This window comes from Microcebus murinus, chromosome 25 (genome assembly GCF_040939455.1).
Source record: "Microcebus murinus isolate Inina chromosome 25, M.murinus_Inina_mat1.0, whole genome shotgun sequence".
Classification (NCBI taxonomy): Eukaryota; Metazoa; Chordata; class Mammalia; order Primates; family Cheirogaleidae; genus Microcebus; species Microcebus murinus.
In genome coordinates this window covers 26,536,169-26,547,825 of record NC_134128.1, presented here as the reverse complement: position 1 = coordinate 26,547,825, position 11,657 = coordinate 26,536,169, and the positions used below count along the sequence as shown (strand labels likewise).

The following is an 11,657-nucleotide window of genomic DNA, read 5'->3' as shown; positions in this document are numbered from 1 at the left end:
TGCCGTGGCGTCAGCCTAGCTCACAGCAACCTCAATCTCCTGGGCTCCAGTGATCCTTCTGCCTCAGCCTCCCGGGTAGCTGGGACTACAGGCATGCGCCACCATGCCCGGCTAATTTTTATATATATATATATCAGTTGGCCAATTAATTTCTTTCTATTTATAGTAGAGACGGGGTCTCGCTCAGGCTGGTTTTGAACTCCTGACCTTGAGCAATCCGCCCGCCTCGGCCTCCCAAGAGCTAGGATTACAGGCGTGAGCCACAGCGCCCGGCCTCACCCCACATTTTATTAATGCACTCCTGGATGGATGGGCACTCGGGTCGCTTCCACATCATTGCGATTGTGAATTGTGCCCTAACTGTAACCCTAACCCTTACCGAGCCCGTCTCCTCTGCCCCTGCCTGACGCACTCCTCCCCGGCGAGGCCCGTCACTGTCCTGGACCCCCGCCTGACCGGCTCCTTCCCGCCCGGCCTGTCACCCTCCTCGGCCCCTGCCTGACCGACAAATTCCCGCCCGGCCTGTCACCGTCCTCTGCCCCTGTCTGACATACTCCTTCCTGCTCCTCCTGTCACCGTCCTCGGCCCATGCCTGACAGGCTCCTCCATCTCCTGGGTCTTCCAAGGGCTTGGTGTGGACGCTGCTTACAGGAAGCCCTCCAGAAACCCGGCAGCAGGGTGGCGGTAGCAGTGTCCAGCAGCCGTCCCTAAGTCGCGTGCGGGGGACGTGCCCCCGCTGTGCCTCGGGGGCCCAGCCTGGTGTCTTCCCTGAGGCACTGTGGCTGCCGGCTGCCGTTCCCCGCAAGGGGAGAGCCGCGGAGGTGGGGACCGCCTCCTCGTGGGGACGTACACCCAGCTCTCCACCTCGGATTCCGGGGCTCTCTGTCCTGCCAGAAGGCCCAGCTGGCCTGCGGGTCCTTAGAGTGGCAAAAACATCCGAAAACTGAGATTGAGGGTCCGGTGGGTGTCTGCACTTTTGTGCTGGGCACCCCAGGGAGGCCCGGGGGCTGGCTGGACAACGTGGTCTGCTAGGGGGGGGGGGCGGGGTTTGGAGGAGCAACTGATGCCCTTTGCACTTTGGGTAGCAAGTGTCTGAGGTGTCTCTGAGCCCTGCGCCATGTCGGGGGGGGGGTGGGAGTCCGGGGGGGTGTAGGAGTAGGAGGAGGAGGAGGAGGAGGAGGTGGGAAGGGCCGTGGCCTGCAGTCGTGTTCCCGGGGTGGCTTCTTCCACAGGCTGCTTGGCCTGGGCTCCCTGCACCTGGGCCTTTGGAGGACTGGCCCTGTGCTTGCCAACGCTTCCCCTGCAGGGACCCAGAGCTGGGAGGTTGCATCTCTCAGCCCTGGGTCGGGCAGAGCCCCAGCGGGCCATGCCCACAACCTCTCTCAGCACGGGTCCCCCAGAAGGCTCCTTTGGGACCAGGATTCTCTTGCGGGTGACTTTTTAAGGTCTGTCCCCTGGATGGAGGGGCACCAGGAGTAGAGGAGCAGGAAGGGGAAGGGGGTGGCCATGCGAGGGGACACTTTCAGGCCAAGTCCCAGCTTCAGCCTGATCCTCCTGGGAACCCCGGGGTGTACGTCACACCTCCTGGTTGTCCTGCTCTGAGACAAGGAGCCGGGCTTCGCATTCCCACAGCAGCCAGTCGTGGGCTGAGGACACCTGGGGCGTTGGGAACTCCCTGGCTTCTCCTTGGCTTAACATCTGGAGCTGCTTGTGAATTGTGCCGCCACACACACCCGAGTGCAGGTGTCTTCTGCACAGACTGCGGGCCTCGCTCTTCTGAATGCCGCTAGCTCGCCACCCACCCACGGGAGAACCTGGTCAGGGTACTTTCTCTCGGGGGCAGACTCTGATCCTGGCGGGCTACCGGTGTTTCTGTTTGCTCGTTTCTTTCTTCCATTTCGGGAAAGGCTTCCTTACTGGGTGTGGAAATCTCCTATGCCTTTCCTCGCCTATTCTGTCAGCTTTAAAATTCTCTTTCAGTTGCCACCCTCACAGATGGATTAGGAAACTCTTTCCGGTGCACTCATTAGTGAATTGACCTCAACGAAGCTGGAATCCAATATCTAATCGCCGATTTTTAGCAAGTCTACATGCCAGGGTGGTCGGGGTCCAATGCAGCCCCGGCCAGGCCCAGGCCCCTTGGACCAGGACACAGAGGAGGGTCCCGGCCCCCACGGTCGCGGTGCCGGCAGTTCTCCAAGGGCTTGGGCGTTTTCCAGAGGTAGGAGATGGAGGGGACTGATTTCTTCAGCGCCCCACAAACCACGCCACCCCACCCATGGGACACATCCCTAGAGAGAGAGAGAGACGCCCCATACACTCGCTCCCCTCCCCCATGCGCTGTGCCCCAGCCCTGGCCCTGGAGAATAGGCGGCAGCCCACCCACAGGGTGGGGGGCGCAGCTGAAAGGGGTTGTGGGGGAGGGCGGCCCCTGCCTGGGGTCAAAGGGCAGGCGACCCGCGCGTGCGCAATTGGCGGTGGCAGCGGCAGTGGAGGCAGCGGTGGTGGTGGCGGTGGCCAGGAGCTGGGGGTGGGGGGTGGGTAGGTGAAGGAGGCCAGGCGAGGAGAGGAAGGGGGCTGGAAGGTCTCCACTGTCGACGGAAAAAAGCTAAACTCTGTAAAATAATTTTAAAGAGATTTATTTTGAGCCAAATTTGAGGACCATGACCCGGAGCCACTGCCAAGAGGCCTTGGGCAAGTGGACTCGCTGTGGCTGGGTTATAGTTTAGTTTTATGCATTTTTAGAGAGGCAGGGGTTATAGGCAAAGTCACAAATCAATACATGAGAGGCATACATTGGTTTGGCCCAAAAAGGTGGGACATTTCGAAGCGGGGGCTTACAGGTTATAGGTGGGTTTAAAGATTCTTTGGCTGGCAATTGGCTGAGAGAGTTAGTCTTTATTTAGAAGACCAGAAAGGATATGCTTACTTTAAGATAAGGGTATGAGCACTCTGGGAGGTCTAGACAGGAGGACACTTTAAATTTATAATAGGCGCCTGCTAGGATGTTTTAAGATGGTTTAAATTTAAGAATAGGCATTTGCTAGGATGCTTGAGTTAAGACAGGGGCTTCTTATTTTTTAGGTGATGTTAATGCCATACCAGAATTAGGTCAGGAAGTAAACCACTGCTTCGTTTGGTTAACAAAAGCCGCTTAGTGGGAATTTATTGTTTGTCAGCCTAACCCTGCTGGCCTCTTTACCATTTGCCAGCCTAACTCAGCTGGCCTCTTTAGGACAGAGTTTTTAGCAAAAAATTAGAGTTTAGTCCTCAGTTCCCCCTGTTGGCCAAAGATTATTTTATGGAATGCATATGTAGGCCAATAACTAGCATGAGGTCTCACGGTGCTAGGAAGGCTCATTTTTAGAGATGTCTGGTCCTATGGTGCTAGGAAGGCTCATTTTTAGAGTTGTCTATTTGGTCGCATGGTGTTGTGAAATAGGCGGTGTTATATTTTAGGGGGGGGACATGACTTTACTTGATTTAATAGCCAATTGTTAAAGGGGGCCAGATAGAGTCAGGCCTCTGGCCTACTCTGAAAAAAAAAAAAACATTTTGAACCAGATTTGTTTTGCGAGCTATTATGATTTGGGCCTTTGATTGATTTTTTCTTTTTTTTGTATCTGGTATAGCATTTATAGGAAACTTAATAAGAATTATAGGTAGAATTAGAAGGTAACAAGCAGCCTAACCAGCCAAAAAATTTTTTGCATGCATTATTATATTTTTTTAATTAGACTAACAATGCATTTACCCTCTGTATTAACAGTCAATTGAACTTTATGGTAAATTTTATTTGAGGATTATAAAACTGATACCAATTTAGAATCTAATAAATTTAATTTTTTTTTGGACAATTAGTCTCTATAGGTATAACATCTTGAGGAGGGCATAAATTAAACTTGAGAAACATTTGATTTTTAATATTTTAAAGGCAAAGTTATAAAACTAATTTACCTACAACTTGTAGCAAAATATAAGCATTATTAACAATTAAGCTAAGGAGGAAATTTAGTAATTTATAGTAAGGTGGCTGATAAATTACTTATTATATTTTCTTTTGGATAAATTTATAACTGATAAAAATTATACTTAGTAAGTTTTAAGTCTATAGGAAGCAGAGACAGACTTTTATGATTGGGATGGCTATCTGCAGCATGTGGCCTGAAATGACGGAGTATTTTATTTAGTATTTTTTTAGGCTTTTGTGTGTCCCTCCTTCATCTGGAGGGTCTAAACTAATTCTATCTCTTAGAATTGGCCCTTACAATCTGGCACGCCCCCTCTTCTGCGATATTCTCTGGGCTTAGAGGGAGGACATTTGAACAGGGCTTTGGCAGATTTTATGGTTTTAAGGTCTCAGAGATCAGGTAAACTTGCTAATTACTTAAAATTTGTCAGGACTTTGGAAAACAAAATAAAAGAATTAGTAATGTTTTAAATAAAGAGTCTTTATATGAAAATTTAGTTCCGTCTCATGAGGTTTGAATTAGCTATACTCATGGTCATATCAGATTTTTAATTAAAGTCTTGGAACTTTGTTTTTTTTTAGTCTAGTGGCATATATAATCTCTAAAGTTATTAGAAACCAGTATTTAAGTGGATTTGTCAGTCTTTTTTATGGCCTTTACTTGAAGAAGCCAATTTTAGACTTAGCCAGAAAGAATTATTTTCTGAGATGAATTAAAGTAAAATAATAACTTAAAAGATGATAAAACTTGACCAGCCATGGTTATAGAGTCTAAATTGGTTATTTTGTGACATATAGCAATTTACCTAATAACCATAATCATTACTGATAACACATACCAAGACATGTCAATATTTTATAATACTAGTATATTAATAATATACTTATAAGTATAGCTCAAAGAAAGTTAAACACCATTTTATATTTGACAATGTTTTCTGGATAGTTTTGACACATTAAAATAAATCTAAAGTCTGTCTTAGACTTTTGGTGATCTTAATGTGTAAAAAGCTAGTTTAAGGTCAAAAGGCTGGATTTAGAATTTAAGTTTTGGAAAGGTTGTCAAATATTAAAGGCTTAAAGCATTTGTGTACATATAATCACAAACTATTATAAAATAATTTAACAAAGAGATAGATATTAAATAAATCTAAAGGTGATAAAGTTATATGGATATAAATCTTAACCCTTTTTTAGTTTTTCTAGTTAGTCAAAACCTAATAAAGAGAGCACAGGGATTATTTGACAAAGTATAAAATGTTTTACCAAAGCATAAAATGCCAATTACTAAAATTAAACAAAAACCTTTTGTACTACACTACCTTTTATATTAAAAGGAAAAAAAAACATGTTATAAAATTAAAATGAGTACACATTATGTTATTTTATTAAGAGTAAATTAATATTGACAGAAATCTTTGTTTTAGCCAAAATTTTTTAATAAATTTTTTATAAACTTTATCTTTACCTGCACGTACCACAAACTATTTACAAAACATACTTTAAAACTTTTGATTTTGTCTTAACATTCCCTTTTTTAAAATAACCATTTATTTTAGGACAAAAATTTCATGCAAGATCTTTTCTTTACATTATTTTTTCTGTTTAACCTTTCTTACTAGAATATATTTTTATATTTATTGTCCCTTTATATCTTTTTTTTACACAAGTGGAATTTTGTATTTTTTTTCTAAATTTATTTTGATTTAGCCCTTATTAGACAAAGTTATATATTTTAATAAGAACATTTTGTTTTATATTTTTTGGTACACCTTATATGTAGAATTATATATAATGACTAGAATTTTTATTTTTAGTAACTTTAAATTTTAGTGAAAATTTTAAAAAGTAGGAAGTCATGAATTGTTTATCTTAAGACACTTGTCATGAAACAAGATTGTAGGTTACTGTAAAATTATAGCCAAATTAATAATTTGAATATATATATATATTTTTTAAGTACCAAAATCTTATTTTTTTTAGAGAAAGGAGACTCAGTGTCTCAAACAAGTATAAGACCTAAATAGACAGACTGTAGTACAAGTTAATAAGGAAGCTGAATCTGTGTCTTTTTTGCAGTTTATTAAAAGATGAATAAAAAAATCTTGTTATTCCTATTAATATCATATGACAATCTAGTTTAAAAGAGAAAACCAAATTTCATTGTGTTAATGTACTAATCATTAAAGTTAATTTTAATAAAATCTTATAAACAAATTAATCTAATTTTAACTTATAAGACTATAAGACTTTTATAAACCTTTTATAACCTTTAACTTTTATATCTACTTAATTTTTAATGATCATTTACATATTGGATAAGTAGTTTTAAAAAACCAATTAAACAAAATAATGGACTTAAACAGAACTCTAGAACAATTGGGCCTGACTTATATTTTATAGGACATTCTACCTCAAAACCACTGAATACACATTTTTCTCATCAACTTATAGGCCATTCTCTAAGATTGACCATATCTTAGGACAAAGCATATCTCAAACAATTTTTTTTTTTTAAATAGAAATTATACTGTGTCTTTTTTTTAGATCACAATGGAGTAAATGTAGAGATTAACCCTAACAGGAACTTTCATTTTTATATAAAATTATGGAAACTAAATAACCTTCTACTAAATGATCACTTTATAAATGAGGAAATTAAGATGGAAATTAAAAGATTTTTTTTTTTTAACACAAGTTATTAAACACAAGTTGTTAAAACCTGTGGGACACAGCTAAAGCAGTCCTGAGAGGAAAGTTTGTTTCTATAAATGCCTATAAACAAAATTATCTTTTAACAAACTAATACTTATGCTGTATAACATTTTATTTATTTATTTATTTATTATTTTTTTTAAGGCAAGCATGAAAATTAGGTTTATTGAGGAGAGAAAGCTAGGATTATAGGGCAAGAGCAAGATATAGGTTTATAGAGCATGATACATATGCCACAGATGACAAGGGGACCCATTGTCACAGCAAAGGGAAGGTATAACAAAGGCGGGGGTGGGGTGGGAAAAGAGAGTTGGTGATGGTCTCAGTCTTCTTTTATAGTTTATAACATTTTATTAAAAGAATTTTTGTACAGAGTTGTTCTTTTTTTATTTAGAAGTTTTAATTATACGTACTAATCATAATGTCAACTCTTAGAAAAACTTAGGAAGTTAAATTAACTTTGAACTATTAGTCACTAATTGTATTAGTATTTCTAAATATAAGGCTATGAAGGTATAAACTTAAACTTATATTTAAGAACTGATGTTCTAGTATTTTACCTTATAAATGACCCATTTTTAAGGGACATATAATGACATTTTATGATTATTTTTTTAACTTAACATGACTTTAAGATTTATTTGTATTTATTGCATTTGTATTTATTTAATTCATCTATATTAGCAGCTTACTTAGATCTTAGCTATTAAAAGTTTATGTTACTTTATTAACCATTTTTATACCCTGTAAATTAGATATATATAACAGAACACGGATTAAAATACAAACTCAAATCTTATTAGAAACAATAAGCATTTAAATAAGACTTGTTATTTTAAACAAAATATAACATCACTTCTAAATTTTGTAAACATAGTAGTCATTTTAGAATATCTTGTTTAAAGGTATTTGCTAATTAGATCCTTCTAAAACATTACATCCCCAAACAAAATCTATTGGCATCATAGGGGAATGTCTCTGGCACCCAAAGTTTGGGAGCAAAGGCCACTGTTCTCTTAAAGGCTTGCTGAAAATCTACTGACATTAAAAGTAATAGGATTAATAAGAGAAGGACTTAAAACTTATACATGGACGTTTTTAGAATGAACACAAAGATGCAGGGGAAATTGTCCATTTTTTATGTTTAAAGTATGGACAGCTGTGTAGAAAGATGATTGGACAAAAAGGATATGAGCTAATTCTAACAGGCTTAGTGGCAGAACCAGCAAGGCATTTTATATTTAGATTTTGCTTGGCCTCTTGAGTGTGCATTTTTCCCTTTTGGGTGTAGGACAAAGCCCTTTCTGGCATGGGGTTTTACAGTAAAACAAAGTAAAAACAAAGTAGGTCAGATAATTGCTTTATGGGCATTTTACATGAATAATTTTAGGTTTTATGGCTAGCTTTAGGGAAGAATTGGCACAAGAGGTGAGCAAGGTCAGAAAATTTTGCTTTTGAAGCCTTTATTTTAAGCTAGTTTTTTTTTTTTTTTTAATCCCATCAACATAAGATCTCCTGGCTGTAGACTGAGGAAAAAAACTTTCAGCACCATTTGTTAGCACCTCAAACAATGATATAAAGTGGTAACATGCTTTTTACATGAGGTTTAAGATTAAGCTGTTAAAAAAAAACAAACTATCTAAATGGTCTCAAAACAATGTTTAGTGCATAAACTTGAGCACATTTATAGAGTAAGATTACTTTGAGAGTCTCATGGATTTTAACCATCATTCACTTTTTATCTTAAATTGCTATATAAAAATTAATAATTTAGAATTTTTTTTAGGCAAAAACTCTATTACAGTAACACAATGTAATCATAACCAGCTAGATTGTAAAGAGTAGGACAAAAATGGACAAGACCAAGGTAAAACTAAAGCTTTCAATTTAAGTTCTTTACAACTTTCAGGACAACTTTGAATTTCTAACAGTACTGTTAAATGAGTTGAACACACCTTGTGCACCTCTCTACAGGCATTGAATGAGTGGAGGTAAACTATTTCTGCAGTTAGGATTAAAAGACCAAAACCAAAATGTTTTTTTTTTTTTATATACCTTTAACGATTAAATTTGGATTTTTTTTTTCTTCTACTTGGTGTTTTATTTATTCTAATTTGTTGACTCAGGTACATTTGCATTTTTACCTTAAAGTTAAACACATAAGTATTTTTGTTGGTAACCCAGATTCAGTTAATATCATTTGACCAAATATTAAATGTACTTAACAAAAATCACCCATTACATTTTTATCAAACCTTTACACCTCAAGAACTTAAAAATGTCTAGTAAAAGCCAGGCAAAAACAAATGTATGCTGACAGTTTGAAAGCATTTTTACTATTACTTTACTAATAACACCTTATTTATTAATAATAACACAGCTTATTTACCAACAGTTACTAAATTCACATGAAGCATTTGGGTTTAATTTATGAGCGCTTTCTTAATTTTAAAACAGTTTGAAACCTATAAGCACAAACATGTGATACATGGACAGACATAAAACATACCCAAACATATACACTCTCTCAGACGCATACATACACACAAAGTTCTGATAAATTTTACCTTAGAATGTTAGCCATGAAATGGTAACACAAACTCACCAGTCTGTAAAAGAAAGCTGGATCTAAATTTCTTCTGTTGAGACTGGAACTTGTACACCTGGCAAACTTTAGTTGACCTGATAGGTAACTTAATTAGACCTGTGGATTAAAGTTTTGGGTAAAGCAGTTTCTATGGCAGTTTGATTTTTTTTTTTTTCAGTGCAAAATGAGTTTTCTATGTTAGCATTTTAGCTAGAACTGGCTGCAAGGTCTCCAGGCAGCCTTTCAATTGTAAATACCACAAACAAAGAGTTATCTTAACATCACTAGAAAAAGTTAGCAGATTTTAGAGTAGCCAGAAAGGAAGAGAGATAGCTTGAGACATTTTAATAGTGGGGGGTCGACCATTTCAGCTCTGAATTTTTCTTGATGTAATTTTGCCCTTTCTTAAAATCTTGTGCACAAGAATTAGCTATAACCAGCTGGAGCCCTAGAAAACCTGGCATGCCTTTGAATCTTTTCGTTTACAAAAATACTTGCAAGTAGAGGTACCACAAACCAACTGGGGTGCCCCCAAAAGAGTCATTTTCCTTGCCCTTCCTCTTTTTTTTTTTTTTTTTTCTTCAAGGAACCGAACTGTGGTCTAGGGTTTGGTGTCGTGGATCACAGTGTGCTGCTTGTGGGTGGGGCTCTTCAATGTTTCACCATTGAGTCGGTCCCACCCTCTTACCTGTCTCAGTTTCTCTCTCGGGGGTCTAGTACTTCCGAGAGGGCTCAAAACGCTGAGTGATCAGCTCTTATGTGCGTTTCCTGAACGAGCCTTCTTTTAATTAATTTGTTGGGGGGTTCCCTGTGGGGCTACTCGCGCCTTGGGGAATCGCCCCAGGCAACTCCCATTCAGGGCCCTGGTCACCCAGAGCTGCCTTAGGTCTGGGAGGAGTAAGCTGCCCCTTTTCTTCAGAGCTGAGAAACTCAGTCTCTCATCTATCTACAAATAGGACAGTTGGGTTCCTTGCCAAATGCGCAGACAAGCCAATTGAAACTAGTTTTGAGAGGAAAAAAAAGGCAATGGAGAAAGCCCTTTAGAGTGCACTTCTAAACCTAAATTAGGATCCCAAACAACAATTCCTAGGAAAAGAACCAGCTCAGAATAAACCAAGACCATCAACCAAAAGCGGGAGGTCCGGATCTCAGGAGGACTTACCAGTCCCGCTGAAGGAGAAGCTCAGAGTCGGAGGCCTAAAAGGGCCGTGCCGGTACCTGGCGCCGAGTCCGCGCTGCTCCTTAGGCGGTCCTGAGTCTTCTCTGAGATCCTGCCGACTACGCCAAAATTGTCGATGGAAAAAAGCTAAACTCTGTAAAATAATTTTAAAGAGATTTATTCTGAGCCAAATTTGAGGACCATGACCCGGAGCCACTGCCAAGAGGCCTTGGGCAAGTGGACTCACTGTGGCTGGGTTACAGTTCAGTTTTATGCATTTTTAGAGAGGCAGGGGTTACAGGCAAAGTCACAAATCAATACATGAGAGGCATACATTGGTTTGGCCCAAAAAGGTGGGACATCTCGAAGCGGGGGGCTTACAGGTTATAGGTGGGTTTAAAGATTCTTTGGCTGGCAATTGGCTGAGAGAGTTAGTCTTTATTTAGAAGACCAGAAAGGATATGCTTACTTTAAGATAAGGGTATGAGCACTCTGGGAGGTCCAGACAGGAGGACACTTTAAATTTACAATAGGCGCCTGCTAGGATGTTTTAAGATGGTTTAAATTTAAGAATAGGCATCTGCTAGGATGCTTGAGTTAAGACAGGGGCTTCTTATCTTTTAGGTGATGTTAATGCCATACCAGAATCAGGTCAGGAAGTAAACCACTGCTTCGTTTGGTTAACAAAAGCCGCTTAGTGGGAATTTACTGTTTGTCAGCCTAACCCTGCTGGCCTCTTTACCATTTGCCAGCCTAACCCAGCTGGCCTCTTTAGGACAGAGTTTTTAGCAAAAAATTAGAGTTCAGTCCTCACCACCTTGGCGAGTCCAGCCGTGGAGGCGCATCTTGTGTGAGTGTGAGTGAGTGAGTGTGAGTGTGAGTGTGTGTGTGTGTATAGAGAGAGACAGCCCCCCACCCCGGCCCGCCGCTCCCTGCCTGCCCCGCCCCGCCAGTCACCCCCGTCGCTCAGAGCCCGCCGGACCCGGCCGGTGAACTCAACAGGCCCGGCCCGGCGCGGGTCAGCGCTGGCGCGGGGCCTGGGGCAGGAGGCGGCGGGGAAGCGCAGAGAGGCTCGGCTTCTTGAGCGGGGCAGGGGCGCCCTCCGCCGTCTAGGGCCACACCACCCTGAACGCGCCCGACCTCGTCTGATCTCAGAAGCTAAGCAGGGTCTGGCCTGGTTAGTACATGGATGGGAGACCGCCTGGGAATACTGGGTGCCGTAGGCT

At 40.7% G+C, this 11,657-nt stretch overlaps 1 pseudogene; it reads left to right on the top strand.

Annotated features, from left to right (window-relative positions):
- The first annotated feature begins 11,538 nt into the window (after positions 1–11,538).
- On the top strand, positions 11,539–11,657 carry LOC142864478 (uncharacterized; annotated as a pseudogene).